This window comes from Acyrthosiphon pisum, chromosome A1 (assembly GCF_005508785.2).
Source record: "Acyrthosiphon pisum isolate AL4f chromosome A1, pea_aphid_22Mar2018_4r6ur, whole genome shotgun sequence".
NCBI classification, from domain to species: domain Eukaryota; kingdom Metazoa; phylum Arthropoda; class Insecta; order Hemiptera; family Aphididae; genus Acyrthosiphon; species Acyrthosiphon pisum.
Window position 1 is genome coordinate 33,836,154 of NC_042494.1, and position 22,968 is coordinate 33,859,121.

Below are 22,968 nucleotides of genomic sequence, written 5' to 3' on the forward strand. Positions count from 1 at the left end.
CCTGAATGTGTGTAAAACCAAGTCCCGGTAAATGTGTAAGTGTATAAATAAAAAAATGTAATAATTAAAAATCGCTGAATATCAAATATCGTACAAAAATTTTAATCGAATTCTCATAGAAAATACATGGTATACTGTTCATTTTTTTTTTATAAAGATATAAAAACTTGTTGGGATGCTTCTATTAAAATTTCTAATGTTAGCTATAAAAATAAACATTTTTAGTAATTCCTAACTGGAAACAATAAAATTAGCGAAATTTTAGGATTTGGATGAATTTTGTCAAAATTTGAATTTTAAATGCATATAAAAAATAATTGTGCGTGTGTATCTTTAATATTTTTGAACTGTTATTAAAGCAACTTATGAGGACCTTTGCATTACATTTTCAAGCTTTTTTACGAAGTGAATAAGTTTTTGTCAACAATTATTTAAAAAAAACATTACAAAATTCGATAATTCCCTATGGCTATAATAAGTCCAAAAGAGTCAAAATATTATCATAATGCTAATATAATGGAAAATGCTAATATCAAAATATTTGGTGAAAATTCAAAGTGTCTTCGATTATCAGTTTTTGATTTATACCGAAAAAATAAAATAGATTTTTTTTTAAATTGGTTTTGCGTAAAAATTCCCATTATTCTTTCATTTTTTTCTACAAAAAATTACTGGGAATTTTAAGTGTTGACCTCTCGAGTGCATCAACTAGATTCACTTTTCTATTAGTAAATATGCTTATGTCGAAAATCGGAGTATTTTAACTAGCCCAAATGTTGATGACAGAAAAAAAAGCACACACCATTGTAAATATTATTAGTCGTACCATTAGGCCATCTCATTTTATTTATTTTTTGATAATATTACAAGAACAACGTTTTAAGCTTTTTGTAGGTGAACAGAAAAATAATTAAAAACAATGTAATTGTGTACCACTTACACAAGTTTTGTGATTGAAAATATATATTATTAATTATATTTTGATACGCAGATCGGTTAATTATGGTCTTATGCGGATAAAATGCAATATTGCTACCTGGACAGTTTTTTTGGGAAGCGGTGAAATATGTTTTCATCCCTGAAACATTTATACAATTATACACCACAATAATACAATATTCAATATATTAAGTATCAATGACTAAAATTGTATAATTATATTATTATGAATATTATGTAGATATAATATTTAAACATTAAATATTATTAAAACAATGACATCACAATGTTGGAAATAATACATAATAAATATTATATTGTTAATTAATTGTTCTAGACAATATTCTTTTTGTAATTTATTGTTTAATGCCTAAAGCTAATTATTTAATGCAAAACAAAGTATGAATTGAAGTTATTATACTAAATCTTATTTTCGTTTGTGAATCTGTTAATAATATCATTCACTATAGGTTTGGTCGCATTTCCTTATTAATATGGAATAGCGCTAATCCACATAAGCGTTCTTAGCCCATTCTCGAGCAAGACCACGTTTTCAATCTATAGAATACAAGCATAAATCAAATCAAATAGTAAATTAATTGTCTAAGCAATTTAGGTGAGTGTGTTTTAAAAAATAGTGCAAATTATATTCGTATTTTAGCTACCTATAGCAAAAAGAATAAATCACATGACACATACCAAAATGAAAAAAAAAGCAAAATTTCAAGATGCAATTAGCATTTAATTACTTTAAGAACTTAATAAATTGCTTATTAAAACTTATAATTAGGTACCTATCATACATTTTAATTCCATATTCCATTGACCTGGTATTTAATGGTTTTATAATATATGCTAGAAAAGGAGGAAATTAGTTAACCGATCTGCTGAACAGTAATAGTCGAGTGTATCTATCGTTTTTGAGTAGATAGGTCACTGTAATGGATGTGTTAAATTTTAATTCAACGATAAATCAAAAAATCGCAAAAACATACATAATTTTATTGTAAAATCAATTCATGCATTGTTCCGCTCAGAATCTACAACTAATAAAAATAATTTTTCCTCAATATCCCACATTTAATAAAAATGTATGTATAAATACAGTATTATAATAGGACCATGGGGTGGAGCGAATGCTCCCATAAACTTTTCCTCCACAGGTAGGTACACTATAGATAATATAGTGCTATTAGTGCATACGTATTTGTAACATTCTATTAGTTAAATATTCTGATATTCTTATTGCTTTATTTTAAATTCATACAACTCTTCTACTTTTAACTAGGCTTATTGCCCACTCAATACAACATTATTGTTACCAAAATTATAATTTATAGGACATTGTATAATAACATTAAGTTTGTTGACACATTTAATAAAAAATAATTAACCATAATAAACTCCATTTTATATTAATTTTATAACAGTACTCAATATAAACATATTGTTATATTATATTATATCATTTACTTTCTTATTGTAAAAGGCTGTTTTTTAGGTATTTTGTATAGAATTATGTTTTATTTTATGGTTTTATGTTTCAATTTGATGCATAATATAGGGAAGATACCCCTCAGAGGCGTGTGCACTTTACCTAACTAAACGGTGTACATGAATCATTTTTGCGCCCATAAAAGGGATAGATTTGACCTCCCCCCTACCTGGTGGTCTACAGACACGTTCCTGTAAATCGTTTATAACTTCCAACTAGAAGACCACTCATATCGCACATGTCACGGACCATTTGCGAATCGTCGACGACGGCCACGGCAGCACACCTGCAACTGTGCAAGTAAGTGCGTAGCATTTTTCCGGCGCCCAGGGACAACTATATTATAATACGGTGCACATGCTGCAGTAATCCCTTGGTGGCTACGATGTGGCCTATATATAAAACGCGTCACAGCCAGAAGCGAAAATCCGAAAAAAAATGTTTTTAGCGGTGCTTGTTTGGATGAAAAAAAAAATAAATAAAAAAGTCCAGCTGACTGACTGTAGACACTAATAGAATTTCAATAGCATCACGTAAATAAATAATGGCATAATCTATACGTTCCTAGCTATATAAAAAAGGTTAGGTTATAATATTTTGTTATTACAATGTGTGTATAGGTATATACATATATATATCTACATATATTATATATATATATATATATATCTACCGCATATTTTAATTATTAATAATTAACGAGTGTTGCCCTTTGAATACAATTAGGTAATAAATTTGATGTCTAAGAAAAGAATAGGAAATATACATTGTAATATAAATAATAATAATAATAATGCTAAAAAGAATAATATATACAATTTATAAAATAGTTAAGCAGTAGGGGTAATTATAGACTAGAAAGGAGGGATCCTCATTGTCGATATAAACATTATGTGTCTTAATGGTACAGTTTTCATATAATTACTTTTGAATTGGGGAATATGATAGGACATAGGTGTACGGGTATAAAACTGCGGAACCTTAAAGTGTAAAAGAGATAAAAGAGTAGGAGAGTCAATATCATTAGATAACATACCTCTTAGGTTAGGCCTAGTTTTAAATGACATAGTAACATTATCCGTTTATGGTCAGCTAGAGATTTAAGGTCAAGAATATTTGAGAATGAGGTGTAATCGTGTGGGGGACACCGAATGTCTAAAATAAAACTTGTATACTTTATATGTGTACGTTGGACTCTTTAAAGCTGAAAAGAACCATTTACAGTATGCGGGTCCCAAATTAGTAAACCGTAGTTCAAAATAGGTCTCACTAAGGCACAATAATTATAACGTTTTTAGTTTTTACCGTGTTATTTAGGGAAAATTCTTTAAGCATTCTCATTATGAACCCAAGAGTTTTCAACGCCTTGCAACATATCATATCAATATGAGAGCTAGGGTCCAAAGAACTGCTAAATTTAAATCCAAAAGAAAATTCATCATCATAAATTGTTTTAAATTATATTAAATTAAATAATATTAACAATATTATTATAATAAAAATCAACGTACGTTGAATGTGTATTATTATAATGTTAAATTTACGTGGGATTTTAACTATAATCTGGGTAGGTTTGATTATAATTTTTACGTTTAAAAATATTTGTTAAATTTTTAACAAAAAAATATTTGACCCGTAGGTACCTGCCATGCCCGAGTGGAGGATGGCAGCCTCTCTCTCCGGACACCGTGACTGCCCGAAGAAAATTGCCACCCGTAGCCGAGTTGGAACCGGCCACAGTCCATTCAGCTACTTCGTCCCTCATTTGTTAAGTTATGTATGTATATATTTTTTGTTCTGTTTGGATATTATATTCAAATGTTGCATTGTTATTAAATTCATATATTCGTTCAATATCTGTTGATGATAAGTTGATTTTTCGTATATTTTCGACTGAAATTTTGCTGTATTCATGACGTCATCCGACTTAGGTAGGTATAGTCGGTATACAGGTTCTCAGTACACGCTTTCAACGCGACTATTGCCTTTTTCCGTGCCACTATGCATTGAATTCATTTTTCTTGTACATCTGTACTGACTATTTGTGTGTCGTAAGTAGTCTAAGTATCAAATCATTCAAGTCATACGTTTTTTATAAGTACCTATTTTAATTTGTAATAGTAAAATAATGACAACTAGTTATTATTAACTTGGTGTTATTATGGATAAAGCTATTTAGATCTCGTGTAAACATATATAAAATATAAATACAAATATTTATATTAATATACATAATAATATAACTTTCATAAAGTATCTGTATTCAAAACCTCAAATACTTTAACAATTATTTTTCGTTAATGTATTTTATATTTTGATTTTGACCACGTACAATAAAATGGAAATTGAGAATATATAATTATTAATTACCTGTATGCTAATATATTTTTTTACTGTGAACCACAAATCAAATAAGTATTCAACTTGAGTATTTTGAAGTTCCACCAAATGCTACACGATGTAAAATATAATATGGTCTACAAAATTAATGTAAAATATGAAAATCTGTTCAGTCAATTTGAAAGTAACTATGTATACTTTTTCAAAGTATTTGTATTTATACTCAAATATTTTTTCACTGAGTATTATAAAATGTATTTTAAATACTTTTCAAAATAAGTATCTGTACTTGTATTTGTATACTTTTAAAAAGTATATTTTACAAAACTGAGTATTAAGATAAAGTTAAGTATTAGACACAGAAAATAAAAAAGTAATTGTGTTCGAAAAACTAAGTCATGTTACAAAAAAATTATATGTGCATCAAACGTGAAATTAATTGAGTAATAGTAACTAGGACAAAATAATGTTTAACACCTGGGTAGGTGCTATTCAAATGTTCGAAATGTGTTACAGCAGTAACCACACATTCAACTAAATAAGACGATTAACTAACTATAATCTCTACTTAGCGACTTAGCGAAACAACGACAACGCAACATATGACAGCATACCACAACTTGATTTCAAAAATTAATAATAAAAAGTTAGAAATATGCTGGCTGTTAAATATTATAACATTTTTTTAACTCATTAAGTAAGTATAGTAGGCATAGGTTCATCTGGTTTAATTTTAATTTCTTAAACTGGTAACCACACCATTATTCCACTCAAACAATGAAAATTTACCTACCCTTGCCACGGAACATTCGAAAGAAATCAAAACTTTTAATTGTTTTTGTATAAACTGAAATAATCTTTCAAGTTATATTAAAACACATAGTTTAGTGGATAAAAATAATTATTTTCAGTTGAATGTATAAAAATTAAAAAATCCAAAGTTTTGTACGATTGGTAGGTACATGGTAAATATTTTTGTGTTTCGAATGCATATTCGCAATTTTGGAGGCGGAGTTGGAGGGTCTTAGCCTCTCAAATATTAAAATTATCACCTCCAAATATTTGTATTTTAATTGTAGAATTAAATATTTCACTAGTTATCTAATCTACATATAGTTCAGTAAACGTTGTTTGAAGAAATTGTTTTCTTAAGTTTAAAGAAAGATTCATTGTTCATGTGTTTTCCATAGTAGATATCGGATCCACCCATAGAACATAATATCGTTGTGTCTATTTGTCCGTACGTTAGTTACGAGTAATTATACGATTGTTGCTGTATTAAGATATATATTTATTGTCCACAGTTACGATTGTTTGTATATATTTTATATTTATTAAGTTTTTATAACGGTTCTATTCAAAGTAAATTCATAATGGCCAATATTGAACAAATAGGTACCAAAATATAAAAGTTACCAAATTCTTTTTCAATTGTACATAATATAGTATGGAATTAAAACTTAATGAGGTGTATTGAAATACGTTTAGGACCTTGGAATCTATCATGATCGCAGACCAAACTTTCCCAACTTGTTTATTTGTGTTGGTGTGGTACCGTGCGATAAAATAAAAATGTAGCTAAAAAGAACAAATACATGATATTATATTAAACTACTTACTTAGGTATCTACCTATACACTATAATCGAGTCTGCTCGCCTATTGCCAGACGTCGGAATATCCCCATCGCCGTCGTGGGAATAATAAATTTGGCACTCCATGGTATGAAAAATTATAGATACTCTGTTAGAGAAAAATGTTTCCTGTTTTCTCTGACACCGGAACGAATATTGAAATGTATAAAAAAACTCCCGGAGTCCGCAGTTTCGATACGCAGAAATGTTGTCCGGGTTTTTATGTGATTATATTATTATGATTTAACAAGTCAGTGTCGCGGTTAGGTGATAGTGTCGTTTCCACGCTTGAAAGTTTGCACTGTGACGTATAACAGTTTTTTTATCGTTACAATAAGAGTTGTGGTCGGATTAAATGGAGGGGACATTTAAAATGTAACAGTAGGTATTATAATATATTATAAACCATTGGAATGAACCAAAAACATTTGCTTTGTGCTTGAAACTCTGCAGTATACATTATATTTCCTAGCACTCAGTATAGAGTATAGTATTGCGTATGGAAATCAATATCGAGAAAAACACCTGCCCCAGGGAAAAATATCTCAACCATGCCTTGTTGATAATAGTTACTATTATAATAAGTTAATATGTATAGGTGTGCTCAATTTCAATCAGGATATCATTATATTGTATTGTTAGACTTTTTATTTTTAAGCACACGCGTTGTACTAAAAAAAATATATATAACAACCATGTACCTTTATATTATAATATTATAATATAATATAATACCTTAATATTATAATATATATTAGTTGAAGTAGCGTTACCCATTCATTCAAGCCGTCAAGCATTGTATATTTTTTTTTATATATTTATGACTTTTTGTATTTTCTATTATGCAGATTATAATTATACGATTTTCTTAATCATACATTATTACTATAACATAATAATTCGTACTTTTTAATTTCGTTAACGATTTACCGATGGCATAAACAATGCCCACCGATGGTCGTTGTTCGGTGTTTTGGTGATGACAAAGTCATTATGACTACAGTCTGCAGTGACCCACGTACGGAAACAATGTTATTATTGTTGTACACAAAGTTTTGTGGGACACATCGCAAGTACGACGGATGACGGTACGACAATCACCGTGTTTACGGAGCTTTTCGTATCGCGAGTTACTCCAGTGTTCGCTCTCTAACTACCTAATTATTAATGGCAGCTATATAATTGTCTCCCCGACTCCATTATAGGTTGCATTTAATATTTATACATTTATATATTCAATAAAGAACGTATCATATCAAACGTATCGTATCAAGTTCAATCATAACTTACATTTTATTATTAGAATTACAATTATTATACGTTCATCTAAGTTTTGCGATAAAACAGTACATGTATCTTTATAAAAGCATAGTAATACAATTATTTCTTAATTTATTCTTTTATCACATCGGTACTTACTTATTTAGAGTTAACCTAGGCTATACCTATATAATATAGTTTTTTTTAATTGGTGCCGAACAATAGATTTAAACAAAGACAAATAAAATTATATTCGTTCTGCCATTACGAGAGAATACCTAGTTGTAGTAGTATTATTATATGTAATATACATTAGTCAAATTATTATGTATACCTACTTTATACTTATAAGTTATAACATTGTACTACTGCACGATAAAAAACGTATACAAATTACAAAAGGAAAATATACACTGCGATAGCAACTATAGGATTAGGTGGAAAGTGAATTTTAATGAAAATTAATAATAATCATAATAACAATAACAATTATAGTAAGGAATAAGAATTATTTGAATAACTCGCAACATGTTACCTTTATATAAATCAAATTTAATAATAATATATTATATACGTTATTAAAACAAGAACAATTTCCCATTAATATTAAAATGTTTTTTTGTCCGTAGTGTCTATACTTACATACCTAGGTATATTTTACATCATTTACGTTCAACTATACAGGTATAGTCGTGATAATATACATTTTACTTTCTTCGTTTTTCTGACAGATGTATTTTAAACAATTATTTACAAAACGAATGAAATAAGAAACACGGGGTGTGAACAAATCGTTATTCGGAATATATATAGCTTATAAATTTTGCATCTCGAGTCTATGAAATTTTTTTCCCATCTCTTCTGACTAATGATATTATTAACGTGGTGGAGAGATATAACAATTCATGATAATAATATCATAAGCAGCATACGCAGGCGTGGCGGTGTTCGGCTTGTTATTACGATGATTGGTTATAATATTTTTAGTGTGTTTTTTTTTTATCATTTTCAGTAAAATCACCTCAAGTCCCTGCGGTCGGCCTGCCTATCTCTTCGCGCCCCAGATTAGATTGAAAGCGATGTCCCGTTGAATATTTCATCTCAGAGTTAAAATGTTATAGCAACGCCGCAGCCTTTGTTTTACACGCTTCTTGGCCCGTAAATTGCGTTCTATATTCTCTGTCAGAATTCTATCTGTCTCTCTGTCTCGTCTCTGTCTCTCTTTCTGTCTCTCTGTATTGCCCTCTATCTCTCTCTCGTTCTCACTCGTTTTCCTACTTCGGCCTCACCACCGCACACGCCATTATTGCAGCGTTGTTGTTGTATCATATATTTCGGTTACGCTTTCGTTCTGCAGGTGCTGGTGGGCATTACCAATTTTCGCGGACTGCCTCGGAAATGGGTTGTATTCACGTATCATCATGGCGTGTATAGCCATAATATTCACGTATTCGAAAAATCTGTGAATATTCGGTAGGTAGGTACCGCTGTTTTTATATCTACGAGAAAAGTTCGCGCTTCAATTTTTCAACGAATGCACGCGTATTTTTATCCGTTTCTATCCGATTGGCGTTTTTCATCTCGTTTCAACTATTACGTGGCGTATTTGCACCCGCAGTTTAAAGAAACTCTAACTCAACGTAGTCGAAAAATCGCTCGTGTAATTTCTACTGAAACCAAAACGATTATCTATATGGTCTTTTACTCCAGTATGCACTTCTTCAGAGTGCCATAACTCAGTAATTTCTAAATATTTTCACGTCATTCGTTTCGGAATTACAGTAATATATAATATGTGTTATAATAATATGCTATAAGTACCTACCTAATGATATACAGCCGAGCATTGATAAAGAAACAAAGTCCGCCTTTACAAAGTAAAATTTATTTTAATTGGACATTTGACGTTTTACTTATAATTATAATATTACATAATTTTTATTGTTTTTAATGTTCTCATCAACTTGTAAGTATTTTTCAAAATATTCGAGTGACATTATATTTATATGATAAATATCTATTGGATACTGGACAAGTGGTAGGTGGGTAGATTTTATGTTGCTTAATATAGTTTATTTTATGTTCGTTTCGCCACTCTGTACACACAAGTAATATATTATTATATTATAAAATATCAGCATTCCATCCTTTAATAGTCAGGAGTCAGGGCGCATTACTAAAGAGATATTTTCATATTTTATATACTCTATGTAATTTAAGTAGGTACCTAAGGCTATTGGTTTATTATGGTTATAAGGGAACTATTTTTTCCCCATCATAATATTGTGTACTCGTACACCTCCGTCCTTGCAGTACAGTTTTGTTCGTGTCTACTTGATATAAATAATTTGATTTTTATTTCATATTATTATATTGTGCTTTGAGATACGTACGTTATTCTAATATAAATTCTAAAAATGGGCAAACAATCTAAAATATGAATTATCTACTAAATTATGGAGCCAAAAAACCAAACTTAACAACATTCAATCGGGGGCTCTGAAAAAACGCTTCTATAGCACCTCGTCAGTTCTTGTCTGTGGGGCAAAAATAAGTTATACGAATTCGTATAAATTGAATGAACTATGAATGTAATGATTTATTTAACAGTTTTTGCAACTCGGATTACAGTTTATTCATTGTGTAAGGTCGAGACTCGTGTGTTAACACATGCTACTTATTTTATCTATTCGTAGAATTCATAGCCCGTAACAGTTAGATTGACGTTATGTCACCATGTTAGATACTTGAAAACGTTGTATGAGCTAACTGTAGTAATTATTATATCTTAAGTTTTCGACACTCCACTAGGGATGGTGGGTTGCGATTGATCCATGTTGGTTTGAAACTGGGCGAGGGAAGGCGCTGGCTCAGAGAATATTATTAACTTGACGTTTAAGTTTTCCGGAAACAAACATTTCACTGGTATCCACAAGCGGAAATTTGGTGGAATTACTAGGGAGCTCAGCTTATACTCATTACACCTATATGGTATGAGTAGATACTAGAGTCGCTCGCATTGCTCGCAATTATTAATTTCAACCAGACTACTTACAACGTTTTACAAACTAAACAATTTAACCATTAAAGATTACAAAAAAAACTAGTTGCTTACAACTCTCTTGAATATTTTAAAAGTATGATATTTTAAACATAAATTATTTAGTTGTTAAATTTAATTGAATTAGAACTAATTTAATATCTGCTCAATTATTCGTTAATAACAATATTTAGTTAAAAAAATTGTATATTATCACGTATTTTAATTACCGTGATGGCGCGACGTGGACAATTACTAATGATAAGATCGGTTGATCTAATGATCACTCCGAATGTTATTGAAAATACATTTTACAATAATGATGACAATATTATTAGATATTTAGGCACTTTATAACTGTAAGGGCCTGAGGGCTAAGGCGCTTATACTTAAACATTTTGGTGGGACTTGTTCCCTCAAGCAACCCCCCATGCTTATTGTCTGTTACCAACGATTTTTTCAAAACTTCTCTGCAGGGTTAGTATATGCAAGGTTAGTATTTTACTACCTTATTGAACCCCTCGTTTAATGTCCGGCGCACGCCTGAGCAGAACAGTAACGAACGTGACTTGTGTTACCTATTCTACGTTGACTATTTATATCCGTTGGTGTTGGTGACCTGTGAAACTTACCGTATGTCTGTTATAGACTTGTTCTAAGATTTAGGTAATCAAACATCGGTTGACAAATCATCGGTTATCTTTGTTATTCCCATGGTACTCGACGTTATTGGAATACAGGATTCTATATTAGTTGCTTTATTTTGCAAATAATACATTTTAAATTGTGTTAGGATATCTTGGGAAGTCCGAAGAGGATTTAACTAAATTTTAACGTTTTGTCCATATAAAATAAATCATTTGCAAAATATTTACACAAACAGTTAATATAATTATAATAAAAGCCATGTAAATGTGTTATTTGCGACTGATTCCAATTATATTGAAATAATAATGATATAATATTATTACATTAGCCATCTAATCTAATTGGTCAATCTAATTTTGAGTACTTATTTAAATTTAGTCTATTTTAAGTAAACAAAGTGATTATGGTGATACAATAATTGAATTAATCGATTAATTATGAACATATAATAAATAAAACTTAGGAAATTTTTATTCAGCAGAACCAATTTTGTGATATTACTAGCAATGCTAGGTACTTAATAGTTTTAATATAAGATTGAATTTATCTACTGTCAAACTTAGAGATAAGAACGTTATTTGTGTTTCCAAGTCAGTATTTTACAATATTTAAATATTTAAGCGATTTATGCGCATTTTTAATTTGTTATAGGTAATATACTATATGGGTAATTTTAAAAACAACCAAATTATGAAAATTATTGAATGAATATACATTATTAATCATATTATTTTTAAAAATTAATTGTATTACATATTATTAAAGTGAAATCACAAATATTTTCTCTTCTACTCAAGTAGTAAAAAATGTACTATTGATCACAAAATTAAGATATGAATATTTATATCTGCAATTTTATTTAATAGCCACTCTGGTTGGTTTGTCCGTGAAATATTGTGGTTTGACTGTATTATTTTCCTCGTTATTTTTTTAGTGGATATCATAGTGTACGACTTTGCCATTCAAATAGCATTTAAATTGTTAACTCCATTCTAAATTTTACTTGAGCTCTTAAAGCTTTTAATACAGGTAAAAATCATAATTTTTAGTATGGACTATTTAATACACCTGTCGTGGTTGTCACCTTTATTATTGTGTAGGTAGATATTTAAATAAGTAAAAATACTAAAAAGTGTTCATAAAAATCGGGGAAGTCTCTCTGATTTTTAGTATACTTCGTCATAGAGTAGGTCACTCTACTGGATGTGTTAAATTATTTGAATTCATTGATTAATTATGCATACGATAAAAACATATTGTGAGCGGAGCTGATCATCTTGACGATCTCTCAACATCTTATTTTTAAGGATATTTCATTAAAAAATATATATTAGCAATTTATATTTTTATATTAGTAATACTTATGTAGGTTGAACTAATTTTGACATAAAACAAATTTTTTCTACTCAATTATTTTGAAAATTACAGGGAATTTTTACTTAGCAAAATAAGCAAAATAAGCAAAATAATAAGCCACCAGGTTTGCGTAGCAAAACTGGTTTTGTCCGTGTCCACTTGGTGACTTCTTATTTTGAACAGGGTATATAGATCCAATTCGCCAAACCACTTCATTCTAACTTAAAGATCGAATCATTTTTTTCTACTATATAAAAAGTGTCCACAGACACAAAAAATAAGCAATAATGAAAAATTAATAAAAAAAAAAAAAACATATCATTGTAAAACCAATAATAGTTAATAAATTATAATACAAATACCTAAATTTATCGCTCTGCACAGAATCTTTAAAACACACATCATTCTATAACCAATGGATGGGCATATCTCCACTAGGAATTTAAAAAAAATTGGATTCAAGATGGATTATATAGCCTAGTTAGGGCACGTATATATTAAACATTAAAAAAATGGTAATTTAATAAAAAGAACCATAATTTATGTTCCATAGTTTTGTGCGTTGATTAATGAACCGTCGTATTTTAAATTTAATGTGCTTACTGTTTGGGTAGTTTTGAACACGTGTGTTCAAATACTTAAGTTTCAAATGAGCATCTTTATATTTACACAGTAAAATATTATTGTTGTCATTATTTTGTTAACGAGGATAATACGTTTTTGTACTGTTGTGTAATATTTTGAATTATAATTCAAGCGTATCGTTAACATTCCAATAAATATTTCAGGATAAAATCGAATTTCCTTTTCAAAATATTTTCATTGCTATATGCCCAGTAGTTTTTACAGAATGATAAAATTGAAGTTCACTCCGCACCACATGCATACTGATTACCTGGTAGTTGGTACTATAGTATAATTTATTTCTTGTATACAAATTCAACAAAGGGGAGATTAAATGAGAAATAAAAATCTCATCAATAATAATAACAGAAACCGGTGACCCCATACTGGTACATTTTGGTTGGTATATAATTATTTTTTTTATTGATTCATTTTGACGCCATGTGGTATTTTACAAGATGTACTATTATAATTAAAACTACTGGCGATATATTATAATATAATAATATTACTAGTTTCAATTTAAAAGCTATATGATATTTTAAAACTGTTAAATATACGATAATAATTATTCAGGTTAAACATTGGGGTTGTATATTTTAATCAGGACCGTTATAATGTAATATTACATTTGTTCACTGCGTATATTTTAGAATGTAGGCTGTTTTTGTCGTACCTACTTGTGCGTATGCGATATGAAAAATAATGTGAGGTGTGTGCAAATGATATCATATTGTTACCAATGTATACAGGTTGTTTCACCGAGAATATTGTTTTTCACCCCTCTTTTTTTCCTTAAATAATTAATTATTCAAATTCTGTTGTTTCAAATTTTCAAATATACGTATAAGGTACCATATAGTACTATTTTCAAATATTTTTATTTTTTTTTATAAAATTTAAGGAGTGTCCTTTGGTGATCGGACTTCTTTTATCTCTTTCAAATTAGAACCAACTTTTTTTACTGGTTTTATTAATGGTTGAGCAGATGCTTTTTTTTTTGAAAATGTTTATACACCTAAATCAAAATTCTTATGTTAGTTTCTGAGGCTTAATATATGTAACATTGAATCTAATTTTAATTATTTTAATTTGAAAAATAATCGTTGCACTCAAACCGAAATTATCATGGACCTGCTATCCTTCGTACAGTAAGTTAAATAGGTAACTAAAAAATTACTAGCTCAAATTTCCATATAGATACATCTACATATTCAAATAAGTCATCTGCTCAATAGTTTACAGAAAAAAAAGGAGAGTCTTATTTGAACAAAATAAATTGGTATCGCTACACAGTATATACCTTAAATCGGATAAGAAATCTAAGTATTTTAAAATATGGTGCTTAAGTGTACCTACTTAAAAATGTCAAAAACTAGAGCTTTAATAAACGCACGATTAATGTAAATCCAAGAAGGTGTGCATGCCTGATGAATCACTTTCAGTATTATTATTGTGCACGCGTGTATAGCCTGAATCATTTTTAGTTCTTACTTTTACGCATAATCCAAGCACATACAGACACAACAACGGGAAGTTGCATAATATTATAATAATACTATTCTAATTGAATATCAAGTACAATGTATACTACGCAGATATACGGTTTGATTTTTATTTCTCTAAACTATAATAATATTATGTACAACGCGATTCGATAACCCCTTTAAATTAAGTTTAAATTGCGTTTTAATTAATATTCTAGACAACGAAGACAATAGTAGGTACGTTAGATAGTATATATATAAATATTTAACGTCGAAAAAGCAGCCAGCAATGTGTAAAATAATTTGTTGGCCAGGGTTATAATATACACTCAGAATAATTTTGACCCTGTATAGTAGCTTATAACTTAATGTTATCGCGTCGCGTAGAAAACGTCCACAGGTTTCCGTCCAATGAATATTGTCGAAAACTTCAATACATTACCTATAGGCATATAACATAATATTGCACATATATACGCGAAACCTCGAGGGTAAGGTATAGGTACTAAAAGCGGTACACTCCAGGAAATACCGCGCGGGCTGATCGGACAATTTACATTGTGTTATAATAATAATAATAATAATAATAATAAATAATAATATACGATCACCTTATATAATATATAGGTATGTTATATCAATATAATGAAGGTATACCCTATATAGGTAGGTAGGTACCGATTAACCGCGATTGGCCGATCGAATAAAACACCAGTCGTTATTATATTATATGCTTCCGAGAATATTACTATTACGCGTATACTATGTAGGTATATGTAGGTATATATACAATATACCTATATTTTGTATCTGTATTATTTTTTCCCGTCATAACAGTAATAATATCATTTATTGGACGACGGATAAACATCCCAACGGCGTGTGTTGTATACATAAAACAATAATATGTGAACAACGGTCAACAAAACGCATATAGACGAATTTTATTAAACCCCAAACGCGTACTTGAAAAATAAAAAAATACTTAAAATGATTAATGCCACAGTATGAGAAATGCATATTATAAGAGTATAGGTAGGTAAAAACAATTGTTATTAATGACTAGAAATGACACAAAGAATTAAGTCAACTGAGTAGTATATTAAAAATGTACAATAGTATGATAATATTTAATTATGTTTGAATCTGTACCTAAAGCAGTATACGAATAATACATAATATTTTACAATATACACAAACAATTTAATCTCGCATAGTCGCATCTATTGTATTGTTTTGTTTTAATCGATGTACTCTTAATTTATTAAAATATCTATTTCCTATACGCACTACACAATTAAATTTAATAATATTACGCAAGGGGATGGTCAGATACACGTGACATTGTGAAACTCGTTAAAATTAATTACGTTTTACAACATTTACACCATAAAAGTGGGTACTCATTTCATCAATGTATTCATGTCGATGTCTTTGGTAACGACTAACAAAGTAATTTATTCACATATTCCAAGAAACTTCTTATGTATCATATAATTAGAAATTATAATGGCCGGCTTTTGAAAATGTGTGCATTCATAATAAAATTAAAATACTAAAAAGTCATAATAATAAATATAATATACCGTTCAAAGCGTTCGAGTTACTTTCATTATACACTATTTTAAGATACATACATAATGACGTATTCTATGAACTGTTAAACGATGAACAAAAGAAACATTACAAATTCAGCTGTATACGTGTATATTAGATACTTGTTGAAAATACCTACGTACTTTTGAAATATACTTCGAAAAGGTATTTAAATACTTATATCAAAAAATATAATTAAAAAAGCAATTGCTTGACCGTCTTGACCAAGAAAGCTCTTCAACATCGGAATTTGTCTGGGTAACATTTGTTTGGTTTTTGTTATTTTATGAATTATGAATATTTTATACGATCATTAAATATTTTATAAACTGAGTTAAAACATAAAGAAAAACGCCCATATAATAAGCATGTGAGTTCCATTTTTAGTATTTTGTATTTTAGATTCTTAGTCACGGTAATTTATTTTAGGTTTATCGATTTAAAATATAACGTAGGTACCTATACCATAATATAAAACGACAAGAAGTATTTCAAATAGGTATTTGTATGGTTGAATCTTGTAACTACTTAAATACCTCACGAGTCACGAGATGTATGAAATAAAGTTGTAATATACATTTGTACCTACGTGTATATGTCTCTTATTTTAATATTCAGGTAATAATGTAATATTATAATATTTCAACGGAGAATTTTAGACAGTATTAGAGAGTAAGTACCTATTTCGTACATTTCACGTTTTAAAAACCCTAAGAACTCTAAGAATATTCTCCACACTCCTTAACGGTATTAGTGTTCTTTTAAAAATAAAATCTACATAAACCAGACATAACTTACTGATGCGTTGAAAAAACTGTAAATACGAGTGCTTTGTTTGTATTTTGTTAATATTATGTTTCTTATTTTTTTGTCTTATATTTACGATAGATAAAAAAATATTTGTTCAACCAGTCGGTACTAAATATCTGTAAATATATATATACGATTTTCCTATCTAAAATGCAAATGTATCTATACAGACTACAACTATAGAAATATTTTTAAAAAATACACACGGAAACTTAAGTTATTATTTTTAGTTAACTTCCAAGACAATTATTCAAGTCGTTCAAACTTCTATGTATTCCGTGTTTTTTTAAAGTTTATCTTATAATTTTCAAGTATATAGTATCAAAATACTAAAAAAACTGGTGTATGATCGTTTTAACTAAATCTATTTTGATAATATTATAATGGTACCACGTTGAGGTGATAGTCACACTTGTAATTTAGTATTTTATACTATTTTACGCATGAAAATAGTATACTTAAAATAGATGAATTTTTTATAAAATTATATTACGTATAAAACCTTTTAGGTAAAGAATTTATTTTTATTTTGTAAATAATGATATAATGATAAAAAACAAAATACTAATTATATACTAATGAAACGTTGCGGTAAACAAAAAAAAAAAAAAAATGTTAAGGGCACTTTGGTGACAAGACTAATGACATTACTGTATAGTTGAATAAAAATAATTAAATTGAAGACGAATAGTTAGATGTACGGAGATTATGATTATTTTTTTAATGATAAAAGTGGTTCAGACTGGTGCAGCGGAGGTGCTTAAAAATACAGTCTGTACACTGACGGGGTTAAAATGAGACCAATGTCCTATCATTATATTATAACTATTTTCCGGATGGATGAAATAATAATGAAATAATTGCGATTAAAATAGAGACGAGGTGTATTTTAATTAAATTCTATCCATGATAATATTATGTGCTGACTGCAGTATTTTATGTTTGACTGGTCATTTTCAATAATTTCTGAACTTACGACATCGACGGTAACATATTACATTATAATTATTATACATTATATAGTTATTATGTAAATATGTGTACAGTAGGTATACGTCTGTATACATTTTTTTTTACGTTCTTTGTCCACTCGTTGTTACTTATGTATAGTTTTGTGGTGTGGCTATTGCATAATAATTGTCTCTGTTTATGAAGGGTTTATTAATGTTGGGTCGAGTTCGATGAACAAAAATATTACTACTTTTTCTACACACCGTATTATTCCGGCGATAGGTTTTTTGGATTAAGCTCGCGTTAACGCTTTAAATTGCTTTAAAAGGAGGTGTGAGGCTGCGAGATCATGTATAATACAACAAGTGCTGCGTGGGTTGCGATATATTTTAAACACCGTACTTTCGTTGTCGTGCTTGGATCTCATTCAACCGAATATCGGGCACCGTAACTTATTGATATACACTTTGTAAACTACGTGGAGGTAATGAAAACCTTGCTTGTTATTAATATTCAATTACGGCGCACAGTAGTTCGTTTCACTAAGGGATATAATGTTGAGGTTGAAATTACAGTGAATGTCGACCTAATGAACACACGCTCGGTGCACGGTGTTTATGGTTGGCTAGTATTCTAGAATCGGACTCGACCTAATCTCAAACTTCCGAAAGTAAAGTATACCTTGGGTTCGGGGTTATTATAATTATATGTCCGTTGGATTATATTTCTTACATAAACTAAACAACGGATACACAGCCAACAACATAGCTCAAGTCACTTACAAGGTGTTTTATGTTTTGTATAACGATAAATTGTAATTGTATGTTCGGTTAAGCTTACATAAGTCACTGAGTGATTCGAACATTTGTTAATGTTGGTGCCCCGCAGGCCACAACCATTAGATTTTAGGTAGACGGCTTCTTATGCATTTGACCGTCGGTCATGTTCAAATAATTATTTGTGTTTTACATGTCTTCGTGTAAAACAGTAGTCGTACGGTGTGAGAAATCGGCTTACGTGTAACGTCGAACGGTAGGTAAATCGTTGACATAAAAATATCTCTAGAAAATAATGTTTTTTTTTTTATCAAAAATACCTCCAGCTAATACATCTCCTGAAAAAATCTTTTCTAATATAATTTAGTATTGATCACGGTCAAATTATTATAATAAAATATCACGATACAAAATAAATTGAGCTTTCTAAAATATGTTATCTAAGAAATATATCACAATGTAACTAAAACGTATTGTACTTATACACTATACTTATAACATCGATGATAAACCCATCTAATCAGTCAATACGACGATTCATCTCGTTGATTATTTTAGTCGGATACATTTTATTCTACCTGTGTTGTAAACGTGCGTAATAATTTTGTAAAGTTAAGTTACGTATACACATATGTAACGTATATGTAGTACCTATGCACACGAAAAGAACCATATATTTTTTTTACAACATTATAAATGGTTCTGGTCTGAGATATTTTTTTTCAAAAATTATATCCTTGATTAAAGATAATTTGACTGAAGATATTTTTATCGTTAGCAGTTTGTTCTTATTGGATACTGAAATTTAATATTATTAAATACTAACTCTTGTAGAGTAAAAATTGGATACTGAAATTTAATATTATTAAATACTAACTCTTGTAGAGTAAAAATTGTGCTATGATCAAGTGACTAAGCATGTCGACTGGTATAAGATTAGTGCAGATAACCAAAATTGTTTTTAATAGATCGAGGCTATAGATGACAATTAAAAAAGTACACAAATTAAACAATTAACATGATTTTATTTACTTCTTAGTTATTATAGTTATAGAAACTACAGGATTATAAAATTATTTAAATTTAATATTTTTAGTTGAAAATGTTTTAATTGTTCATTAAGTATCTAAATAGTAATTATTTTAATACACTGTCGTATGTTACAAAGATAATTTAATCTGACGCCAAAGGTTTCTTTTTTTATAACACAGTTTTTAAAAAAAAAAAAATATGAGCGGAATGCGAATAAAATAAAGAGGAGCTGAGTTTATACATCATGTGTGTATCGTATTTATGGGTAAGTACATACCTATATTATATTTATTAATTAAAATATTTTCACAATATGCAATATGTTTATTATTATTTTTTTGTGATGTGTAGAAGGAGTAATATGTGATGGCATTTTTAATCTGCCCATAGGCGGTATGCGTTAACACTGCACTGTATTTATCGGTCAGACTTCTTCTTGGAAAAGGCCCGTAAAAAATTAGTATGTAAAGTGAAAACTTCCATAATGAAAGGTTGAGGTATGCCTTGTTCATATCCTGTTTATATCTCTAGGTTGTGGAAAATTTACTTTAGCATGATAAATTTTTTACTACCTTACAGTATGATCCATAATTTTTTAAAATATTTCTATAATATTTTTCTGAAGCAGCAATTTGTATCCTAGGTGGCTATTAGAATTTAGAATTAAAGAAAATAAAAGTTTGTAATATTATACAGTAAAACTTCCGTTAACGGTCACCTCTATAGGACAGTCACCTCTATGGAACGGTCATTTTTTTTGGTCCCGTCGAGTGTATCCTAGTGTTATTCTACCTCTGTAGGACGGGCACCTCTAAATAGCGGTCATTATTTACGGTCCCTTCGGTGGCCGTTATATGGAAGGTCTACTGTAGTATAGAGCATATCTTTTTGGAGGAAATTGTAATCTAATATGTTTTTTAAGGAATTACTTTAAAATATTTCCAATGTATAGTTAATTAGCCAATATCTTTCTGTTGGAGCAACCATTTCTATGGGTTGTAAATGTGACCATATGACCATATAAATTCAGGTTTTTCTTTTATAATTTTCGCTGTTGTTGATACACGCACATAGAAAAATCGAAATCGAAAATTGTTCCCAGTCACTAAGTACATAATTACCTACAACAATAAAATATACTAAAATAGTTTCAAAAATAATTTGGGTTAACCCAAAAACAATTGTTTTAATACATTAGGTTAATAAAAAAAAAAATGCAAGTAATTCAGGGATGGTTATTACATAGAAAGTTTAAAATTAAGGTTTTCATGCAGAGTCTAGACGTGGCGTTTAGCGTTAACTATAGGCCATGGACATAGTCTGCGTCTACATAAATAAATTGATTTATTTGAAATATCAGACGCTCTTAAACAAGGTATACTATTTATAGTCACAGTTTATTAGGTGTGCATTTTGTTGTTGATTTATAATGTTTATTTATACCAAGCTACTTGTAGGTTAATAAGTAATAACATAAACTAACTTACTTCAGTATTAAGTTTATCAACAAATTAGTTTACGTTGTTTTAATTTTTTTGAATTCTCAGTGGAACGCTGAATGTATTGCTATTACAATGATGTGTGCTTTTTTATTTATTTATTTTTATGTTTGAATACCGTTTTCTAGTAAAAAAATTCTTTGAACATCGACTTCAATGAATGTTTCTGGTAGCAAATTGGATCTGGTTGATACTTTTGAAAAGTCAAAATTTTAAATTCTCAGTATTTTTAAAATAATCGCGGAAAAAAATATGGATAATTGTAAAACATATATCATGAAATATATTTACTAATATAGGTTAACGGAATCAATGTATTATTCACTCAGAATCGTTATTCGTTTTTATGATTTATAATTGAATTCAAATTTAACACATACATACAGTGAACTACTCAATGACGAAGAATACTCGACACCTATACTAAATAGAGCAGAGTGGTTACCTACTTTCTCCCTTTTTGAATTATATTATAGTATATTTTCTATTACATTTGAAAATTTAAACCAGTAATCTCCAATAATTACAGAATATTAAAAATAATATTATACTAACTTATACAATTTTTATAACACTTCTATGGCACTATATTAGAGTAATTTATTTATTATAAATTTATCACGAAAGCATGTTACCTTCAAAATATTTAATTTATATTTTTATTATATTACCAAATATTAGTTTATCTACGATATTAATAAATTTATTTAATCTATTTCAAAATGTATTCAACTTTTTTCGTATACGACTAAAATGTGTGTATACTTTTAAAATAATAATAATAAATGTCTGTATACATTGTAATAACACATGAGTCCATGATATACGAGTAGCAATAATAACAAATAAACTGATACTATAACCAGGTACTAGGTGTTTTCCAAGAAGTCGTCTTTAAATTACTTATAAAAATAATGAAAAATCAAACATTAATAAATCTATGATGTCGTAGGGCTCGTGAGTTCATGCTTTCCATATCGATCTCGCTAGATTTTTGTGTAATACTTTAGGGTGATCGGCAATTGGCATTATCATGTTATACCTTTGTGTGGTAGAACTACACCATTGCCCGTTACACCGTTATTTAAAGCAACGGCCGACGGAGTGGATTGTTTTAGTCATGGACATATTATAGTTTTACTAGTATTATAATTTATATGACTATGGTTAAAGTTACTTTAACATGGTCAGTACCTACCTTCCTTTGGTTGTTATCCGAAGTTTGGCAATGCAATCGAGTTGTATATGTATGTAATTTAAGATACTTCTGTAAATCAGATTTAGCGGATTTTTCTAAAATATTTGTAGAATTTCAGTTCTTATTGGATAAACCTAGCAAGGTGTTAATATTATTATGTACCTAACTTAGCAAGTTTTTTTCTTATTATCACATGAGATGAGATATGAGTATCAATTCATTATTATTGCGATTAAATCGAATGGTGGTTATCGGGTTACGTACTCATACCAAAATGCTGTTTA